Genomic DNA, 20,459 nt, shown 5'->3' on the forward strand with positions numbered 1-20,459 from the left:
CACACAGGACAGGGAAGGCTTTTGTTAAATCAGTGAGAATCTTTTATTTATTTATTTTTAAATTTTTTTTAAATGTTTATTCCTTTAGAGAGAGAGAGAGATCATGAGTGGGGAAGGGGCAGAGAGAGAGGGAGACACAGATTCTGAAGCAGGCTCCAGGCTCTGAGCTGTGAGCACAGAGCCTGATGTGGGGCTCAAACCCACCAATTTTGAGGTCATGACCTGAGCAGAAGCCAGATGCTTAACCAACTGAGCCACCCAGGCACCCCAGTGAGAATCTTTTAGACTACAAATAATGATATATTACACAGAAGTAATAGCTTGGAGTTTGTATTTAAGTTTTATTTGTAAGCATGTAGTATATAAAAGAGTGAATTGAGGAAAATATAAGAATTGTACTCATGTAAAGAAGTAGTTTTAAGACAGAAAAAATCTTTTAAGAAAACCTACATCATAACCTATGGGGAGTGGAATACATGTTGCTGGGGAAATGGAGGAAACCAGTGAAAGATTTAGTAAAAGAGTGAGTATTAAGACTATTTTTTGTGACTTGGACTTGTTTTGGCTTTCAGAGGTCATGCTGACTCTCAGATTAGAAATGCAGTCTCGGGGCGCCTGGGTGGCGCAGTCGGTTAAGCGTCCGACTTCAGCCAGGTCACGATCTCGCCGTCTGTGAGTTTGAGCCCCGCGTCGGGCTCTGGGCTGATGGCTCAGAGCCTGGAGCCTGTTTCCGACTCTGTGTCTCCCTCTCTCTCTGCCCCTCCCCCGTTCATGCTCTGTCTCTCTCTGTCCCAAAAATAAATAAACGTTGAAAAAAAAAAAAAAAAAAGAAAAAAAAAAAGAAAAGAAATGCAGTCTCAAAGCATAAACATTGGAAGTAATAATTTTCAAAGGTGCTTTCTTGGGTTCTCCATTTTGTTTTCTTCAGGTGTAAAACCAAGAGTATTCTATTTTTCAGGAGAATGAGGAAAAATCTATTTCCTTTTCAATTAGTTTGGCTATTTTTGTTGTTGTTGTTTATGGTACCATAAATGGAGAGACATCTGTACCATGCATTGTATCATGACTAACAAATTTTTTTTCCTTTGAATGTAATTGTTCTTTAGCAAATAATTGCAGTCCAGAATGACTTTTATTGAGCTTGATTGAATTAAGGTTATGTATGAAAATGAGTTAGTTAAAGCTTAATCTATTATCCAGAGAATTGATGAAAACATCAGAAAAGCAGTCATTCATGGGGATTAAATATTCTTCCATATAAGTGGGCAACATGGTTGCCTTGGAGTCTCTTCTGAACTGACGGGCTAGTAATGACATCAGGGTGCAAAACACCCAGTGTTGGCATAGAAGGGGATTTTACCATGATGTGCCTTTGAATGTTATACTGTACATTAGCACTAATTGGGAGTCTGTCTCATTGTAAGAAGTGGCACCTCACCTTATTTTAGTATAATAAGCTTTTCAAAACATAGCACCCCAAGGGGCAGTGTGTAAGCCGTGCCAGAAAGCCAGTTGCTTTGGGATCTTTCAGTGATTGCTGAGGCCCATTCTTTAAGATAGGTTTTTCAAATGCCAAGTCAGATGCCCAATTTGCAGTAAGAGGTAAATAATAGATATTTAATAGATAGTTCTCCCTCCCACCTGCCATGAAGTTTCTCAGAGGGAATCCTGAGCTGTGCCTGATCAGTCCTGCTAGGTATGCATCCCCTGGGGGTGGCGGGGTCACTGGTAGGAAACAGGTCTTGAAAAGGAGAAGAGAACAGATTCTTAACGAGGCAGTGTGAGCTAAGGATGAGAGTGAGGGTTGAGAAGAAGCCAAAGTGGAACTCAGAAAACACAGGCATGAGCTGGCTGAGGTGAAAATCTGCCCTGGCTGTGGAAGAAGGGCACCTTCAAGCCCCCAATCTGCAGGGTTGTGTTCGCACCTTGGGCATTTCTCCCTGCTCGCCCCCCTCTGTCCTCTGACACCTCACACAGCCACCCATTTCCATCACATGATAACACTTTGTGAAGTATTTGTAACTTTACATGCAGAGCAGCTTATGCTGAAACTGCTTTTTCTGAAGCTACTCATGTGGGCATTTGTAAGAACCAGATAAAATCTGGAGTCTCTAAGGTTGGCTATCAGAGAACTCAAAGGGAGTCTGTCTCAGGCAGAAGCTTCAGCCTTGAAATTGACCTCTACTTCGTGGCTGATTCCCTGGCTTCTCTCTCCCAGTCAGTTAAGTCCAACAACATTTCTCTGTTACCCTAAGAGTTTTAAAACCCCTACTGGCCACAGCATAGTCCGCCTCCTTACTGTCCCTCCCCACTTATCCACAGATAGTTGCATCACAGTTGATAAATTATGGAATAATCATCAAAATAAGGTGTAACTAGAGTCCATTTTTTGATATGTATATGTGTATTTGATTATATGAACAAACACATCGACAAGGGTACCCAAAGATTAGGGAAAGTTTATTTTTTGGCTCCTAAAAGAAGTTATGTGTATAGGATATATTAACATATTTTATTTCTCACATAGTATGTGCCCACTTCTTAAACCAAAAAGAACACAAATCTTTAAACCAAAATAAGAATTAAATCCACACTGTTAATTAATGTTGGACCCTCCTTTCCCATTTTTGGCAGTATAATTTTTTTTTTCATTTATACCAATTTATTTACCTAACAGTTTTTTATAATTATTTATTAATGATTTTTACCTATTTTTTACAGTGTTTTTCTTTTCTTTCTTTTTTTTTTTAACAGTGTTTATTTTAATGTTTCTTTTCTATATTGACTTTTGGGTTTATATGAAAAAAATTAGGTGATTAAATATATGAGATAATGAATTTTTTTAAATAGTATTTTAAAAAATGTCAGTTGTCTATTTTATGATAGCTAATAATAGACTCTACACCACTACTTGGTTTTTGGAATTGTACACTTAGTAAAAACACAGTCATTTAATTTGAAAGTATTCATATGGGTCCTTTGTAGTTTGCTTCAAAGATCTGGATTTATCATTTCATCCATACTCTTGTTTTAAAAAATATGGGTGTATGAGTAGTAACTTGTATGAAGCCACATGAGACCATTTAATATTTTGTTCATTGTTTGCAGCTGTTTTCTTCAATAGCACTGGGTTGTAACTGAATTGTCTTAAGTCTAGATAGGATTACTCAGATGAATCATTACATATTTTTGATATTTAATTTAAGTGCTTCCATGTCATAATGGCTGATTCGGTAAAAAGCTTGAGTTATGTCACAAAATGACTAATAATATTGATAGAGCTGTAAGCCAGTACATGATATCCAGTTTCTAGAGTACAGAGTAGCTTGCTGATTGTAAAGAAATACAACTGGCAAAGGGGTAAGAAATTCTGTCTTAGTTGAATGTGATTTTAGTATTACCATTAGAGCATCCTAGCAACTAAACAAATGTATCTCACCTAGAAACTGAAGTAACTGAATTCTTAAAAGTGATACAACTTAGGTATATGTCTATATTTGCAGTATTATTAATGTCAAATGTTCCATTTAGTTTTTGTGGACAACCTTTTGCTGATTTTGATCCTCTTTCCTATGTTTACTTCATCACTTTTAGCTAGAAAGTAATTTTTTTGGTAACATTTTTTTCTCTGTGGACATCTCCCCTTACTCCTCACCTTAAAAAAAAAAAAACAAAATAAAACAAAACTGTGTTGCTTCACTCATCTTTAAAACATTTAAAAGAAAAATTATAAGATTAATACCTGAACCACAGTTTATCTGGTTGGATTGGACCAGTCATTTAAAATAACTTGTATCTAGTTAGAATGTCAGTTTAATGTCCTGTTTTTCCAGTGGATTTGTGTGTAATTCTACACTTGATTTTAGCCAAAAACCTGACAAGTTATTGCCTATCTATAACTTTAATCTCAGAATTTCCGTTGAATAATTTTAGTGACTGTCTTTTGTTAAATTAAAATTGACCATAAACATTTTAGGCCACTTTCTCTAAATCGTGTTAGCATAGGAATTTTTATTAATTTGCCTGTTTTGGTTGTTTGGCCAGTACTCATTTTGGGGGTATAATTTTGCTAAAGGACAAGAAGTGTCAGCTTTTTTGAAAGTCCTTCACGACTCACCATTTGCGTTTGGTCTTTCACAGAATCCTGCTGCATCACAGAAGCTGGAAATTCTGATGTTCCATTCAAATCACAATGGAAAGTCTTGACTTGACCGGTAAGAGCAGCATCACAGGTGCATCATACTTAGCTGGAAGCAGTGAAGCCGGCAAGAACTATGTGCTGTCCAAGCTGGTCTCCGCTTTTTCCTATCTGATACATTCACCTTCCATGATGATCAGGGAAGGGTGATACCTTTGTGTGGTTTTTGTCTTTTTTAGTGAATCACTTTTTTTTAAAGTGACATTTTAATCTCCATCATCAAGTAAGTTAAATTTTCCTTTAAAATCATGAATTTAAAAAAATTATGTCAAAATCTCTGATTAGTTTCCCCACAGTAATGACCTGTTGGCGGAACGTCCAATTTATTCAAGTCCTGAATATGTAGAGGTTATGTACCTAAATAAGTATTAAATGGGTCTAGTCCCCATAAGTTATTTTTGTTTGCACTGCCTTTGGCTTTAATTGAAAAATGAATTTGTATCAGAGCATTATGGAGTATTTTTTTGATCTGTTAAAAATAATAGAGGCAGGTGTAGCAGCATTATGAAACTGTTTGAATATGAAAACCACACAGCGAAGAAAAACTTGAGATTGTAAAATATATATGTGACAAATTATACCAAACTCTAAAACTCACAGATACTATAACTCTGTCCTCTTGTATATAAGTTACTTTCAGAGGAGAAGAGTTTTTTTTAAATGGGTTTAAGATATGGCAATAGTATTTTAAGATTAATCTTAATAATGGCTACTTAAATGCATAGAGTTGTCTCTTTCTGTGACTCGAAGGTGTGATTGCTGATGTCTGAACACTTTGTGGTGAACTGATGTTTTAAAGACAGGAATTTGATGTAAATTAAAATGAACAAATCTAGTAGATATTGTTTAGTTGTAGTTTTTAGGGTTTATTTTATGAACTTATTCGTTAATTTTCTGATTAATAGAAAATCTTAAATCTTTTCCTGTTTTTAATTATTTTGATTTGTTAGCTTTTCAAATCTGTCTAGAATATCTGTGGCTACCTTCATGTTTTAGTAAGTATATGATTGAATATTGCTTTTATGACGTGGGTATAAATGTAAGGCTTCTGAGCCCTTCTGCTGAATGTCATTGTCTAAGATTGTACATGCAGTAAGTAACCCATGTACACCTTAGCTTGAATGTCTATTTACTTGGATATTTAAGTGCCAGCAAAATCTTAAATGCCATTGAGAAGTTGGGACTCGGTTATCATTTTTCCTCCTTTCTGTGCTATCCTTGAAGGCACAATTAAGTTTCAAATACAGATTCTGGATTTAAGACTGCCAGTTTAGTGCACAGTTGATTTTGGTTTTACTGGGTCAGCAGAATAGACTATAGATATTTGAATATTGATACTGAAATTTTAAATTTGTTCTTCTCCATTGTTAATCCTGAAGGGAGTTGAATATAGTGAGGCCTAACGAAAATTAAATTTGTGGCAGTATTCTGAATTTGCTAAATATGAATACATATCTAGAAAGTAAAGCTGGAAACTTTATCTGATCTGTTCAGGAAACTAAATTGTTCATCAGCATTAGTATGGTGGTCTTGACTTAAGTAGCCCTCTGATCTGTGATTTCTGAATGTTAATCAGATAATTTCAATAAAATGTTTTTTATTGACTATAAGAAACTGACATAAATTCAAATTGCTGATAAAATTTAAGAAGCCTAAATGAAGATGACTAACACTATATACTTCTAGCTTACATTTATGATCATCTTAAATACAGTATTAACTAAGAAACAGAAAAGATGCCGTGTGAAACCAAGAGTAATTTAGGAAGCAGATCCTGGAAGATGTTACATGGCAAAAAGATGCTAGAGTCCAATAAATATAGGAAACATGATGTATCATTCAGTTTAGGCAAAGTTATGTTTCATTATCCAAAGAATTCCCAAATCTGAGTGGTTTATAGCAGTAAAAATTTATTTCTCACTCTTGTTCATGTTCTTGATGAATCAGCTGCCACTGTGCTCAATGTCCTCTTTGTCCCTGGACCAAACCTAAAGAAACAACCTTTCTGGGATACAGAACTTTCTTTCTTTTCTTTCCTTTTCTTTTCCTTCTCCTTCGTTTATTTATTTATTTTGAGAGTGAGAGCACGAGCAGGGAAGGGGCAGAGAGAGAGAGAGAGAGAAAATCCCAAGCAGTCTCTGTGCTGTCAGCCTGGAGCCCAAGGCGGGGCTCAAACTCATGAACCGTGAGATCATGACATGAGCTGAAATCAAGAGTCAGACACTTAACCGACAGAGCCACCCAGGTGCCCCTGGGATGGATAACTCTTAAAGTGGAAGAAGAAAAAGGAATGATTGTGGAAACATGAAAAACTGTTGGTTGTAAGTGGTACATGTCACTACCTCTCATTTCATTAGCCAAAACATGTCCCATGGTCAAGGAAAGGCTGATTGGGATGCACAGTGCATATTTTACCTGTAATATCTGAACCTATGGCTCTTTTGGAGAGACAGAGTGCATGTAGTATTTTAAGCTTCCAAATGTCCATTCATTCTTTATAGTGAATCTCTTTAACATGTCAAATTATTTGACCACGAATCCCTTCATTTTTATTAATCCAAAAAGAATACAGTGAACTATGTTACCCTATCTGTGACAAGTTCTAAGGAGTTTATTGATGTTTCAAGCATTGGAACTTGTCCCATCATAGAGTAAGGGGTTCTAGTATATTTAAGAGACTTATTTGTATTGATCTCTACCTTGTAGGACTGTGAGAATTAAAAAAAGTATGCCAAATGCCTGATGTAGCACCTGGCACATAGGAAGCACTCAAGAAATGGTAGTTAAAAAAAGAAAATTGTGGTCAGAGTTTAAGAATCTTGAATGCACTATAAAATACCTTTCACAGACATCTGACAGTGTATATATATGTAAAATGTGTGTATATTTATATATAAACACAGAAGCATACCTCCAAGGTGTTTTAATATATTGTCCTTAATGTGTAAGAACCTATATATTCTCCTACAGTTCTACTGAAAGTACAGAGTGGTTTTGGCTTTATTACTATTATTTTTTGAAGTTCATTTATTTTGAGAGAGAGAGAGAGCAAGTGTGTGAGTGGGGGAGGGGCAGAGAGAGGAAGAAAGAGAGCATCCTAAGCAGGCTCTGTGCTATCGGTGTGGAGCCTGACCTGGGGCTTGATATCAGGACCATGAGATCACGACCTGAACTGATGTCAGGAGTCAGACGCTTAACCTACTGAGCCATCCACGTGTCCCAGAGTGGCTTTATTCTTAACAGCAAGAGAAAGAGTAAATCCTGCAGAAATATTAACCCACCCTATGATCTAATAATTCACTTCTTACACTGAAAATACAGGAGTTTTAAGGACAGTGTGACTGCCAAATGTAGATATGTGCCCTTCACTCTGAATAGTAATAAGGTCTGGATTAAATCACATTTGATGAAATCTTGATGCAAGGTACAAGAACAGGAGAGAGTTCCAATGAAATTTTCTTTACCATGTAGAGTAAATGCCGTTTGGTGTCAAAAGAATCAACATTTCTATCAAGATTTTATGTAACAATTTTCCTTTTTTTGTTTGTTTCAGTGGAAAAATGTATTTTTATTAAAACATGGGGACAGCACCCAAGGGCAGAGAGAGCTTCCTGTTTCTATTTTCTAATGAGGGTTAAATTATTTAGACTCCTTCAAGACCTTCTCTATTGTTATTATCCCCTCCTACTCTCAGAATCAGGTACACCATAGTTGATACCTCTTATGGGTCAAAGCTGCATGCTGTCTCTAAAATGACAGTTTCATTTGTTTAATTTAGGAAAACATGTAAAATAATTTGAGGGAGTAAATTACTCTTCAAATTGTTCCAAATTCTTCACTTTATAAATGGGTTGTCTTTTTTTTTTTTTTTCGTTTTAATTTAGAGGGAGAGTGTGTGCATGCAGGTGGGGAGAGGGGTAGAAGGAGAGAGACATAGAATCCTAAGTAGGCTCCCCACTTGGCACAGTGCCTAACATGGGGCTCCATCCCACGACTCTATGATCATGACCTGAGCTGAAATCAAGAGTGGACACTCAGTTGACTGAACCACCCAGGTGCCTGTATAAATGGATCATCATTGTAACTGTCTGTTATTCGACTGGATTATCAGTAAAAACTACCTAAAAATTGTAAGCTCTTTAGTTTTAGAGACGATCTAGTCTTCTTGTGCTGCCATAATAAAATACCACAGACTGGGTGGCTCAGACAACAGGGTTTTATTTTCTCACAGTTCTGTGGTCTAAAGTCCATCATGAACAGGATACAGGCAAATTCTGTTTTTGCTGAGGTCTCCCTTCCTGGCTTGTAGATGGCCACCTTCTTGCTGTGTACCACATGGACATTTCTCTGTGCGTGTGGAGTAGCAAGCTCTGGGGTCTCTTCCTCTTCTTAACAGGACACTAGTTCTGTTGGATAGTGGTCCTACTCTATGATCTTACTTGACCTTTACCTACTTTTCAGGCCTATCTCCAAGTACAGTCACATTAGGATGTGGGGCTTCACCCTCTGAATTTGAGGGCTATTAAGTCAGTTCATAACAGAAGTAATCACTTTTTTGTACCGAAGAGTGAAGTGAAGGTTAAAAAAAATACTTTCTATGAATCTATAAACAAAAAACCTCACTTATTACAGTTTAAAATTCTAAAAATATCAATGTATCTTTGAGGTGAGAGACATTTGGAATCACTAATTCATATTTCTTCCACTTTGAAGTCACCATGCATGAAAATGAGTTTCTTACAAGTGAAAGAATCAAGTCTAAGAACTGAAAATCAGAGTGATTTGTATAATGGAGGAATTACATCATTGAAAAGTTGATTTCCATGTGTATTCATTGCTTATAGGAATAGAATATATTTGAAAATTAGTATGAAGAGTAACTCAATTACTCTTTTGGGTTATACCTTTTTCTGTTTACTATAATCAAGCCAATTCACATTTTTCTAGGCAGTGTTCTTTTACTTTGAGTTGTTTGTGAACTCAAACAGGGAAATGGCATGTAGAGTTGTCCTTTGAATAACGCCGTTATTAGGAGCACCAACCGCTTGCAGGTTGAAAATCTGTGTGTAACTTTTGACTCCACAAAAACTTGCCTACTAACAGCCCACTGTTGACCAGAAACTTAACCTGTAACATAAAGTCAATTAACACATATTTTGTGTGTTTTATGTATTATATGGCATAATAAATTTTAACTTATCAAAATTTAATAATAAATATATTAATAAATTATTATATGCCATAATAAAGCAAGCTAGTGAAAAGAAAATGTTATTAGGAAAATCATAAGGGAGAGAAAATATATTTCCAGTACTGCACTGTATTTGTCAAAACAATTTTGTGTATATGTGGACGCACATATTGATCAAGAGTCAGCTATACTTAAGATTTTGGCAAATGGAAAGAAAAGATTGTGTATTTAAAGTAATGCCAACAGAAGTCAAGAAGTCCTAAATCTGTTATGTCTCCCTGTTATATCTACGTGTTTACCTCCCTCACTCCCTTTTTTATCCCTTTTTTCCTTCTTCTTCTCTCCTTTCCTCAGATATCAGCTCATAAGTCAGGTAATGATTGCTAGGATTTCTCAAATAATAGTCTAAATATAATTCATTGACCATCTGTGTAGTACTTTCTTTCTATATATAGTGTACCTTTTCTATTAGATAAATCAATTGGTGGATGTTTGAGATTCGTTATAGGTTAATAGTACATTTACTTGTTGGATATTGATATAGACTCCACCTAAGTCTCTTAGTTTTATCTTTGAATTATTGTAAGTGTACCTATTGTATCTCTTGAATAATTTCAGTTTCTGATGATTTGATGCCTATCTAAAACAGAAAATTTAATCAAAAGAAACAAAATTCGGAGACTTAAACATCTTCGTGTAAAAATAATTTTAAATTGATTTATAAAATTTATCATCTCACCTTGTGTATTTATAGACTAAAGGATAAGCCATTGAGCAGTGGTCTAATTTTGTGGATGTTAGTTTAATTGGTTGAAAGGTATTTTAACTCTTATTTACTTTTTATTAAGGTTGTTTTTTTTAATGTTTGTTTTTGAGAGAGACAGAGCGTGAGCAGGGGAGGGGTGGAGACACACACACACACACACACACACACACACACACACACACAGAATCAGAAACAGGTTCCAGGCTCCAAGCTGTCAGCACAGAGCCTGACGTGGGGCTCAAACTCATGAACTGTGAGATCATGACTCGAGTCGAAGTTGGACATTCAGCTGACTGAGCTATCCAGGTGCCCCATTTTTTTAAAGATTTTAAAAAATGTTTGTTTATGAGAGACTACATGGCACATGTGCAAGTAAGCAGGGGAGAGGCAGAAAGAGAGGGAGAGAAAGAATCACAAGTAGGCTCTGTACTGTCAGCATAGAGCCCAACTTGGGGCTTGATCTCATGAATAGGAGATCATGACATGAGCAGAAATCAAGGTTTAGATGCTTAACTAACTGACCTTCCAGGTGCCCCTTGATTCTTATCTACTTTTGATTTCAATTTCACTCTAAAACTATTTACAAGAATGACTCAAACTCAAAAGCCTTGTATACAGTACATTTTAGTAGAATATTTCTTCTGAACAATAAAATTAGTCTACTGATTATGGTATTTACTAGTTAAGGACAGTATAAATTCAGGCATGACTTCATTCCATGCATTAATACTTCCCTGAAATGTCAGGAATAAATTAAATTTTTATTTTTTTCATTTAATTTTTGTTTGTTTTAGAGAGAGAAGGTGGGGAAAAGAGGGGCAGAGGGAGGGGGAGAGAGAGAGAGAGAGAGAGAGAGAGAGAGAGAGAGAGAGAGAGAGAGAATCCCAAGCAGGCTCCATGCCTTGTGGGGCTGAATCCCCATGATCCTAGGATCATGACCTGAGCCAAAATCAAGAGGCTGATGCTCAACCAACTAAGCCACCCAGACACCCCTAAATTAAGTATTTTTATCCTGACATTGGTATTCCCTTTGATCTCTATTATAGAGAAGTGTGTTTTCCCAGGAAAATAAATGGATCTAATGGCGCCAAATTTCTCATAACATACTTGTCAAAATTTCCGTGTATTTTAGTGTAAAATATATACTGCATTTACTGGATATTCTGTATGTACACATTTAAGTGTAAGTAGTAAGTATGTATGAGTGTATGCATATAGTTTCTTCATATAACCTCTTCAAGAAACTAAGTTCCTTAGTTTTACACTGGAGTCTTTTTGTTCATGGCTGCATCCCCCAAATCTGGAAACCGTGTTTGGCATATGGAAGTTGTTTTGTTTAGTAAACATTTGATAAAGTAGTATTACCAGAATTCATGTTTCGTTGACCCTATATTCATTGAACTTGGTGTTAATATGCATCCCCTGGTCTACCTGCAGATAATTATTTTTCCCAGTCTGAATTGAGGGAGAATTAAGCCATTCTTCAAAAGTAAAAGTCTCTCTGTGCTTTTCAGTTGGCAGTTAGTCCTATAATCAATAAATGTTAAAAGGGCTGAAGAACTTAAAATGAGCAGCAGAAAGTTTCTGGGTGCCTATTGACTCCTTTATAGCATGCATCGAGTCAACAAGGTTTATTAAGACCTTTGCCAAGTACTTCCCTAACAGTCAATCAGCAGCCCTGCGAGTGGAATGCATGTGAATGTCTGAGATTTAGGGAAGGGAAGTTGGTTCAACGGGGCTTGAAGAGATGCTGTGTGTATGGTACCTGGATTCAGTTAATACATACCAAAAATGTAAGCTGAAGTCCACAGTTAGGTGTTTTATTCTTGCAGGGCAGGGGGAGGGCAGTGGTGGTGTTTATCTTTAGGGCATTTCTGTATTTGAGTTAATCTGTGAAGATGATGGATAAGAATGTTGTGTCTTGGTTTTATATAGACTTGTACAATTTGCTTAGTTTAGTTTGCAGTTGTTCTGCCTCTGCCATTACTATTCTTAAAAAGCAGCTAAATCATGTAACTATTTCAGGGTTCCTTAACATTTACTGTAAGACCATTTATTATCAAGTGTCTCTTCATGGCCGAAGTGGTCCACTTCAGGTGATGTTTTAAGGCACTAAACATTGCCATTAGGCACTTACAGTGCACAGGTTTCTTGAGAGAGCCAGCTGCATGGGGAGGAAGTGGCTCTAAAGAAGGCTTAAATAATAAAAGGCTACCGTTTATCTGATGAACACTGTCCTAAAACATTCTCAGTTCTGCCACACTAATTCCAATGAAGAATTGCCAAAGTAGAGAGACACTGAAACCTACAAAATGTGAGGTGCATGCATGCACAGAGTAGTGTATGTCCTTCTGTCCATCCAGGCACCACCTGGATGGACACATACATGAAACTCTGAACCATGCCCTCAAAATAGTTTTGAATACCTACTGTGTTTTCAGCATTATTAGAGCTCCCAAGTCTTCACATTAGGTACATGATAATGTAAAAGAGACAATGGTAAAGTTTGAAATCAGTAGCCGCAGACCATCTCCTTGTGAAATAACAAAGCTCTTGCTGTAGCAGTGGTTTTGTCTCGCTGTTTGAGGAAGCATATGACTCATGGTTCAATTCATTTGGTGATGTGAACCCTTTTTAAAGGAATGATAGCTTTCAGGTTTGAAACGTTAGTTGTTTCTCTTAAAATGGTAGGTGTTGCCTTTAGTAGTCACTGAAGAGTTTCGCTTTTTAGAGAACATAAGATAAATCTCTCTAATAAGGCTTTTATAATCTATCTTGTTGATGGTAAAGGTGTACCAGTTTTGTCTCTTTTTATGAGTTTTAATCATCACAATCCTAGAATTTTTTATGGATTATTTCTATTGTAATAAAATATTTCATACATTAGAATTTATAATGCGCCTAAGAAAAAAATACTCTAGAAGTTTTACTTCATATTGCTTATACACATTCTTATTCTTGCCTCTAGATTGTCAACTGCATAAATACTCACTATTGCTTCCTGGAGATTAATATGGATAGGCAAAAACGTAAAGGTTTTCTTATGGAAGACAGATTTAAATGTGTCACTTTTGTTTGTTTGAGCTGTAGCTTGATCCTTAGAAATGAGGGCTGTGGATTCAGATGGACTCAAGACTAACCTGAGTCTGCTTTTACTGTGATTGGGTTGTGGGAAAGTTACCTAGGTTCATCTGTGAAATGGAGGGAATACTGATCATACAAGGTTGTTGTGAGGATTAAAAATGCCAGAAGATGCAATGCCAATCCAGAACTTGACAGGCACTGTTGAGAAAATGTGTTTGTTCTCAAAATGGACAGTAAGTAAAAAGTGGAATTTGACCTTTTGGCTTCTTAACCATTCCTTGAAATTGAATTTCAGGCATTTTATTGTCTCCATTCACAATAAAAGAAATGTCCAGCTTCATCGTGTACGCATCTTTATTACATTGGAAGTCTTTATTGAATACAGGATGGACTTGATTTGAATCATTAGGCAAGAATAATGTTTGTGCTTTATATGGTTAGATACTTTAAAATATTTTCCACACAGTCATATGTGATAGAGGTTTGATTTTTAGATTTCCCCCAGTTTGTTTTGCAATTTATTAAAACCTAATCAAAACTCAAGCATATGAAAATGTTGATGTCATCTATCATTAAGTGGATTGTAGTTACTTTAGGATTATTATTGCTTTATATTCTTGGTATTAACAATTATTACCTGAAACAAATTATTTAAGTATTACAGTAAAGTTTTATAAACTTTTTTTTTTCAAATACTATTTTAGCAAGACAACGAAATGTATTATGAATTCTTAATGGCTTTTAAAGTATGACAGCCATTTCATAAATTGGTTCTCTGAACCTGATAACTATAAAACATTTAAAAAATTTAAATACCTAATTCAGTCATGAGTTAACTCTACTAGTTTATTCATAAATTAGAGAAGCAAAATTTCCCTTCATTTTTAGGTCACTGGTTTAACATTTCACAACTAATTGATCCAAGAGAAGCAAGTATTTTCCTACATTTGCAGAAAATGCTAACTCTGTGAAAGTACTTATTTCATAATAATTTTCATGCACATGAGCATGAACTAATACAACTTGGTCTTTGTCACTAATATCAGTAGGTATACTAATTAATTTTGAATATAATTGACATATTTATTAATTTTGAATATTTCTGTAATTGATATATCTAAGGTTGTTTTGAAGATAATTTAGTATCTGTGAAAATACCTGATTCCTTCTAAAAGCTGTTCTGTAAGCTAGCATGAATGTGTTAGGTGTTTGTGGTCTTTTTATAGCAATTTTGCCTTTTCCTAGTTGATTATGTGTGCATTCTAACCATAAAAACCATGAATTTTATAGACTTATTATATACTTTTCCAATTATTAGTGTATATTAAAATTCTAAACCTTTCTAGCCCATCTATGAGCATGTTTGCATTCTTCAGCTCTGTCTTATTTCTTTAATTTTTTTTAAAGTATATTTATTTTTGAGAGAGAGAAAGAGAGAGAGAGAAGCAGGGGGAGAGGGGAAAGAGAGAGAATCCCAAGCAGCCTCCACACTGTCCACGCAGAGCCCAATACAGGACTCAAACTCATGAACTGTGAGATCATGACCTGTGAGATCATGACCTGAGCCGAAACCCAAGAGTCAGACGCTTAACCAAGTGAGCCACACAGATGCCCTGTTTTGTTTCTTTTTAGAGCCTGAACGGTCTCCAGAACATTTTACTGGAAAAAATGTTTTGTGTAAAAGATAAAGTAATATATTTTCTGTTCCTCTGTTTGTTTAATAAATATTTAGTGCTATGTGGAACTATTTAGTATTTAGGAACTACTACGTGCAAGTTATTGTTTTAGACAATGTCAGAGTTACAATATGATAATAGGGGAAATCTAAACAGGAAAGAGAGACAAACCTCATTAAGAATTGAGGAAGGTCTTAAATCTCAGGTAGAAAAACTAAGTAAGACTACCTACAGGGGAAAATACTAAAGTCTGGACAAAGCTAATAGACCCCTTTTGCCATTTGGGATGGGCTGTGTATAAAGGTAAAATGGAAAACCTAGAAAAGCCAAATGTAAGAGAACCTTGAATGTCAGGGTAAGTTTACTGTTTTTTCTCCTTAAAAGCAAATGGGCCACTGGAAAATTTTGAACAGGTGATATTTAAAAGGGATGGATTGGAAGGGAAAAGAGGTAGGCATTGGAAAGATTGGTTTAAGGGACTTAGCAAATCCTAGGTAAGAAGAAGTTGTTCTTCTGATAGCGTTTGCATGTTGTAAATGGAACCACTGTGAGAGACATGAAGGTTATACCCTGTCTGGATGTAGTTCAAAATGTTAAATTGAGGTATTCAACTCACAAAATCAAATAAGTCTTTTTTCCAATTTGCAGGGCAAATATTAATAGATACTCAGTTTTAAGGATTCCTTCAATGAAGATTTTCTCAAACGCTTGGTACCAACTATTCAGCTTGTGTATGTGTGTCTGTGTGTATTTCATGATTATAAATTCAGCTTTCACTGTGTTTCTCAAAGAATACACATCCTGTCTTGTAGCTTGAACCAAATTACTAATCCGTAGGATTTGGCAACAGACAGAACCTGTGCTGAGGCTGCAGAGGGTATCATAAGAGGGAAGGAAGCAGTGGGGGTGTTGAGATAGGTTTTTAATTTAAGCGTGGGTGTTCAGACAGTACTGCTACCAGGAGAGAGATGGTGGTAGAAGCTGATTTGGGGAAGGGGGTGGGTACAGTATAGAATGGATTGGATTTGAAATGCAGAGAGGATATCCATGGGATTATGTATAGGATGTAGTTATAAATTGGTAAGAGTTTGGGAGAGAGTCAGGCTAAAGATAAATGTAGCTTAGGAGAGGTAGAGCTTGAAACTGAGTATTGGTGAAAGTAGGAAATATGGCTGGTTAAGACAGAACGTTGGAAAACACCCACCTATTCTCTGTTAAGAGAAGTCTAAAGGAAAGAAAAGCAATCAGATCTGTGGTGGGAAAAGCAAGAGAGTATAGTACCAAAGAAGATGGGGAAGAGTTTCCAACAAAAATGTTGGAAAATGTAGAGCGCTAACTGCCCCAAACAGTGTTTGGGTTAGGGTGATTCAGGAGCCCTTTGGGGAAAGCAGTTTTTGTAGATTGGTCAAGGCAGCAGAAGCCACTTGTATAGTGTTTCCAGTATTCCCTGTTTTACATGTTCTTGATTGTCTTTTTAGCTGAAACTGTATGTTGAGCCACTGTTTTCATGGAGTAATCTATAATGACTTACAGTTCTGCTCCCTGGGAGCATGGAACTCCTCTTCTGTAAATGTAGTTTTAATATTCTTTCCTTTAAATATGTTGCCTTAGACTGTTTCAGATCAAAACTTATCCAGGTGCTAATATCATTTCCTCAAATGCACTGAAGTGACTTTCTTTAAAATATCAGCAAACTACTTTATAAATGCCTCTCCTGTAGGACTTATATTATAATTGACATTACAGAGGGATGAATAATGAATTCCCTGTCATTGCCAGCTCTTCTTTTACACTAAGTACAGTGATGCTTTAAATAAGGCCCACTGGTTTAATAAAGATCCTGTCGAAAGCTCTTCAGAGTAGTAGGCCACCTGCATATGAAATTTCTGGGTTAGAATCTGATACGTAACCACTTTTGTTTCCATCTGCAGAAAATAGACTCACCCTAATTGCTAGTAATGATTTAATGATGAAAACTCCACTTGTCATCATTTGCATTTTTCCTTCTGTTGTGTGTGTGTGTGTGTGTGTGTGAGAGAGAGAGAATATAGTTTTTCTAGTCTTCACAGTGACTCTAGACATGTGTAGTTATCATTATTCCTATTTTCTATAGGAGGGAACTGAGGCTTAGAATCTTGAAATTGTCTGAGCTTTTTGGCTAATTAAAAACAGAGCCAAGATTCAAATCAGCATTTTCTGACTTTCAAGACCATGTTCTCTACGTGGCCCATGCAGTTTTGTGAATTACTTGAAAGTTGAGCTATATTTAACACCCTTGATGGCAACAATTCATTCTGGTGTGGGGGCTCAACTTCTCATTATTTTCTTAGCCTTTTCCTCCAAGTAGGGAAGAAGAGATCACTTTCATTTGTTTGAACATATTGCCATTTGCCATTATTGGTTATCAGGTACTTTTCTGTGTATTTAATGCCATTATGTATATATGTTAATTTTCACATCAGCTCTATGAGAGGTGGATTTATTTCCTCCAATATTTTATTATGAACTTTTCAAACATCATTATACACTCATATACTCACCATTTAGATTTGACTGTTAACATTTTAATTATACTTATTTTATTACATATCTGTAACCTATCCATCATCAGTTCATTTTTGACTTAGTTGCAAGTAAACTAAAGATATCACTACACCTCTGTAAATACTTCAGCATACCTATTATGGAATACAGTTCAATATTTACAACTTGTTAATACAAAATTTACATTTAGTGAAGTGCACAAATCTTAAATGTACATTCTCTGAGTTTTGATAAATGCATACACCTGTGTAACCCAAGTACCTATCAAGATATAAAACATTGCTATTGGTAGGTGTCTCTTCTATTCACATTTTGTAGATAAGGAAACTGAAACACAGAGAGGTTAGTGATCTGCCTGAGGTCACACTGCTAATAAGTTGCAGAGTGGGAATTCAAACTCTGGCAGTCTGGCTGCAGGGTTTGTGTCTTAAGCACACCACCATACTGTCTGGGGATTATTCTCACATACTCAGGTATCCTTTTACGTTTGTGTGTACAGATGTAATATTTATTTTTTACATAGGTGTGTAGAAGTAGTATGTTTGGGATTAGAATAGAAATGCTGTTCTAGAAATGCATCATTTCTTTGTAAGCAGTTTATGGCAAGAGAATCTAAGAGGGAAAAATACCTACTTTCATTGAAATATTTGGGTGAATTGAGAATACAGAGTCTGTATAACTCTGTCTTACCTGGATCCTTGATTAATGTTTCCATGTAAAGTGATAGTTTCCTAATGACAACACTGAAATTCAGGAAAATCCTAAAGTGCCACTTGAACAATGAAGGGTAAATGATGTTCAGTATAGTTTTTTCTTCAGCATATTTTTGCCCCATTATAATTAGTAGAAAATTGTTCATCTATGTGTGGTGTATGTAGTACTACTCACGTTGATATCTCAGTCTCCCAAATAATGAAATTAACCAATTTGGGATTTATAGTTATGAAATTTGTGAAGTTTCTGACAGGAGTATAATTTTCTGACTTTTCTAAATAAATTACATAAAAATCTGAATAAGGACTGGAATAGATTATATTAATGTTTGTGTGGTTTTTGTTTTTGTGTTTTTTTGGTTGGCAATGCTTAGGTGTATCGTCCCTATGAAAATAAATCGTATCTCTTTCCTACATTGTGTTCAAAGCACAAGCTGTATCTGAAACATTGACTAGTACTCTTTATTCACTGTCCATGTTATGAAAAAGCAGCCGTTATATGTATTAAAAAATTGTAAGTATTGCTTAGAAAGCAAATTAAAAAATAAATAAAAGCATGTAGTCAGCAAAACCTAGCCAGTCACTAGAGGGCAGAACAGCACTATATTATAGGCCTCATTTGAAAATTTCTGGTTTAAAAATTGCTGAACTTAGAAAAATATATTGATGCAGAATTAAATAGAAATTTCTTTGTATTCTTATTATCTTGTCTTGCTGTGAAATCCAATAACATGCTTACCCTTGTATCAGAGGAGCTTTCTGGCAATTACATTGCTTTCAAAAGCAATGATTATTTAGAAGAGTGTAAGTATCCCTCAAGAGAAAATACTAAAGCAATAGTAATAGAAAGAATAATGCATTAAGTGATTTCTTTTTTTAATTAAAAAACATTTTTAATGTTTATTTATTTTTGAGAGAGAGAGAGAGCGTGAGTAGAGGAGGGGCAGAAAGAGAGAAAGACACAGAGTCCAAAGCAGGATCCAGGCCCTTGAGCTGTCAGCACAGAGCCTGACACGGGGCTCGAATTCACAAACCATGAGATCATGACCTGAGCCGAAGTTGGACACTTAACCAACTGAGCCACCCAGATGCCCCTAAATCATTTCTACTATAGTACCCTGAAATCGAATTGCATGCAGTATAGACTTCAGTTGAGACATGAGAGAATAAGTTTGAGACAAGCTTAGTAGTATTTAAGTCTAAGAATTCATTGAAACATGGAGCATTTTTTGATCTTTCAGCTGAAATGTGTTGAATCATTAAGACTTTGAAATTACCAAGTTATAAAAGCAATGAACTAACTCTAGCTTCTTTTTTAAATGTTAAAATTTTATCAAGTGGCCATTCACTTAATTTGTTTGAAATTTTCTATCATTCTGATATAGTTTCATCTTGACTTACTTTTTCTGATAGATTTTTAAAATAAATGAAGCACTGAGGTAGTGTCCTAGTGAGTAAACTGAGTAGTTCAGTGTCTCAAAAGAAAACTTTATTTTGAATGTGTAGTTTGGATTTATATGATTTATACAGGATTTATTTTTTTTTTGAAGTTTATTTATTTATTTCAAGAGAGATAGAGATATTGTAAGCGGGAGAGGGGCAGAGAGAAGAGAGGGCGAGAGAACATCCCAAGCAAGCTCCATGCAGTCAGCACAGAGCCTGAAATGGGGCTTGAACTCATGAAACTGCGAGATCATGACCTGAGCTGAAACCAAAAGTCAGATGCCTAACTGACTGAGCCACCCAGGTACCCCTATACAGGATTCATTTCTAATAGAGAACGTGGGATATCAGAAAACGCATTGGATTTTGGAATCAGAAGAATTGGGGCTCCAATTATCATCTTGCTTATGACCTTAAACAAGTCACTTTAGCCCTCTGGAGTAAACATTTTCTAAGTTGGAGAATTGGAAAAAGTAAATATATATATTATTTACAGCTGGGTCATTTTGAGGATTAGGTGTTTGTGTCTGTGTATGTGTGTCTCCAAAGATGAGACTGTAAAGACAAATTTTAATAGATAATGATGTAAGCTCAGAAAAACCTTAGAAATAACTTTGAAATGATTATCTTATAAATGTAGTAACACGAGGGCACTTATTACACACTGTAGAGTACCAAAAATGTAGTTTCCAATCCAAAGTGAGATTGCTGACTTCCTCCCTGTCTCTCGAGTGTCTCTGGCTGCTTAGCTTCTCTGTAACTCTTGACTCTTTCGCTCCTCTTACACCATGCTCTGTTTGTTTCCGTGTTTCCTCTCTCTGTGTTTCTCCTGACTGTCTTTGGT

General features: G+C 35.7%; 1 protein-coding gene across 9 annotated transcripts in view; it reads left to right on the forward strand.

The window, feature by feature from the left end:
- BBX (BBX high mobility group box domain containing) overlaps positions 1–20,459 on the forward strand; it is a 287,506-nt gene that overhangs the window by 109,350 nt on the left and 157,697 nt on the right. For 8 of the 9 annotated variants that reach the window (XM_043594058.1, XM_043594064.1, XM_043594060.1 and 5 more), the window contains one exon: positions 4,141–4,214. The gene's annotated coding sequence lies outside the window, so the exon portion shown is untranslated. Of the gene's footprint in view, positions 1–4,140; positions 4,215–4,258; positions 4,422–20,459 lie in introns of those variants that run through there. The other variant, XM_043594061.1, reaches the window with a different exon arrangement.

This window comes from Prionailurus bengalensis, chromosome C2, assembly GCF_016509475.1.
Source record: "Prionailurus bengalensis isolate Pbe53 chromosome C2, Fcat_Pben_1.1_paternal_pri, whole genome shotgun sequence".
NCBI lineage: Eukaryota > Metazoa > Chordata > Mammalia > Carnivora > Felidae > Prionailurus > Prionailurus bengalensis.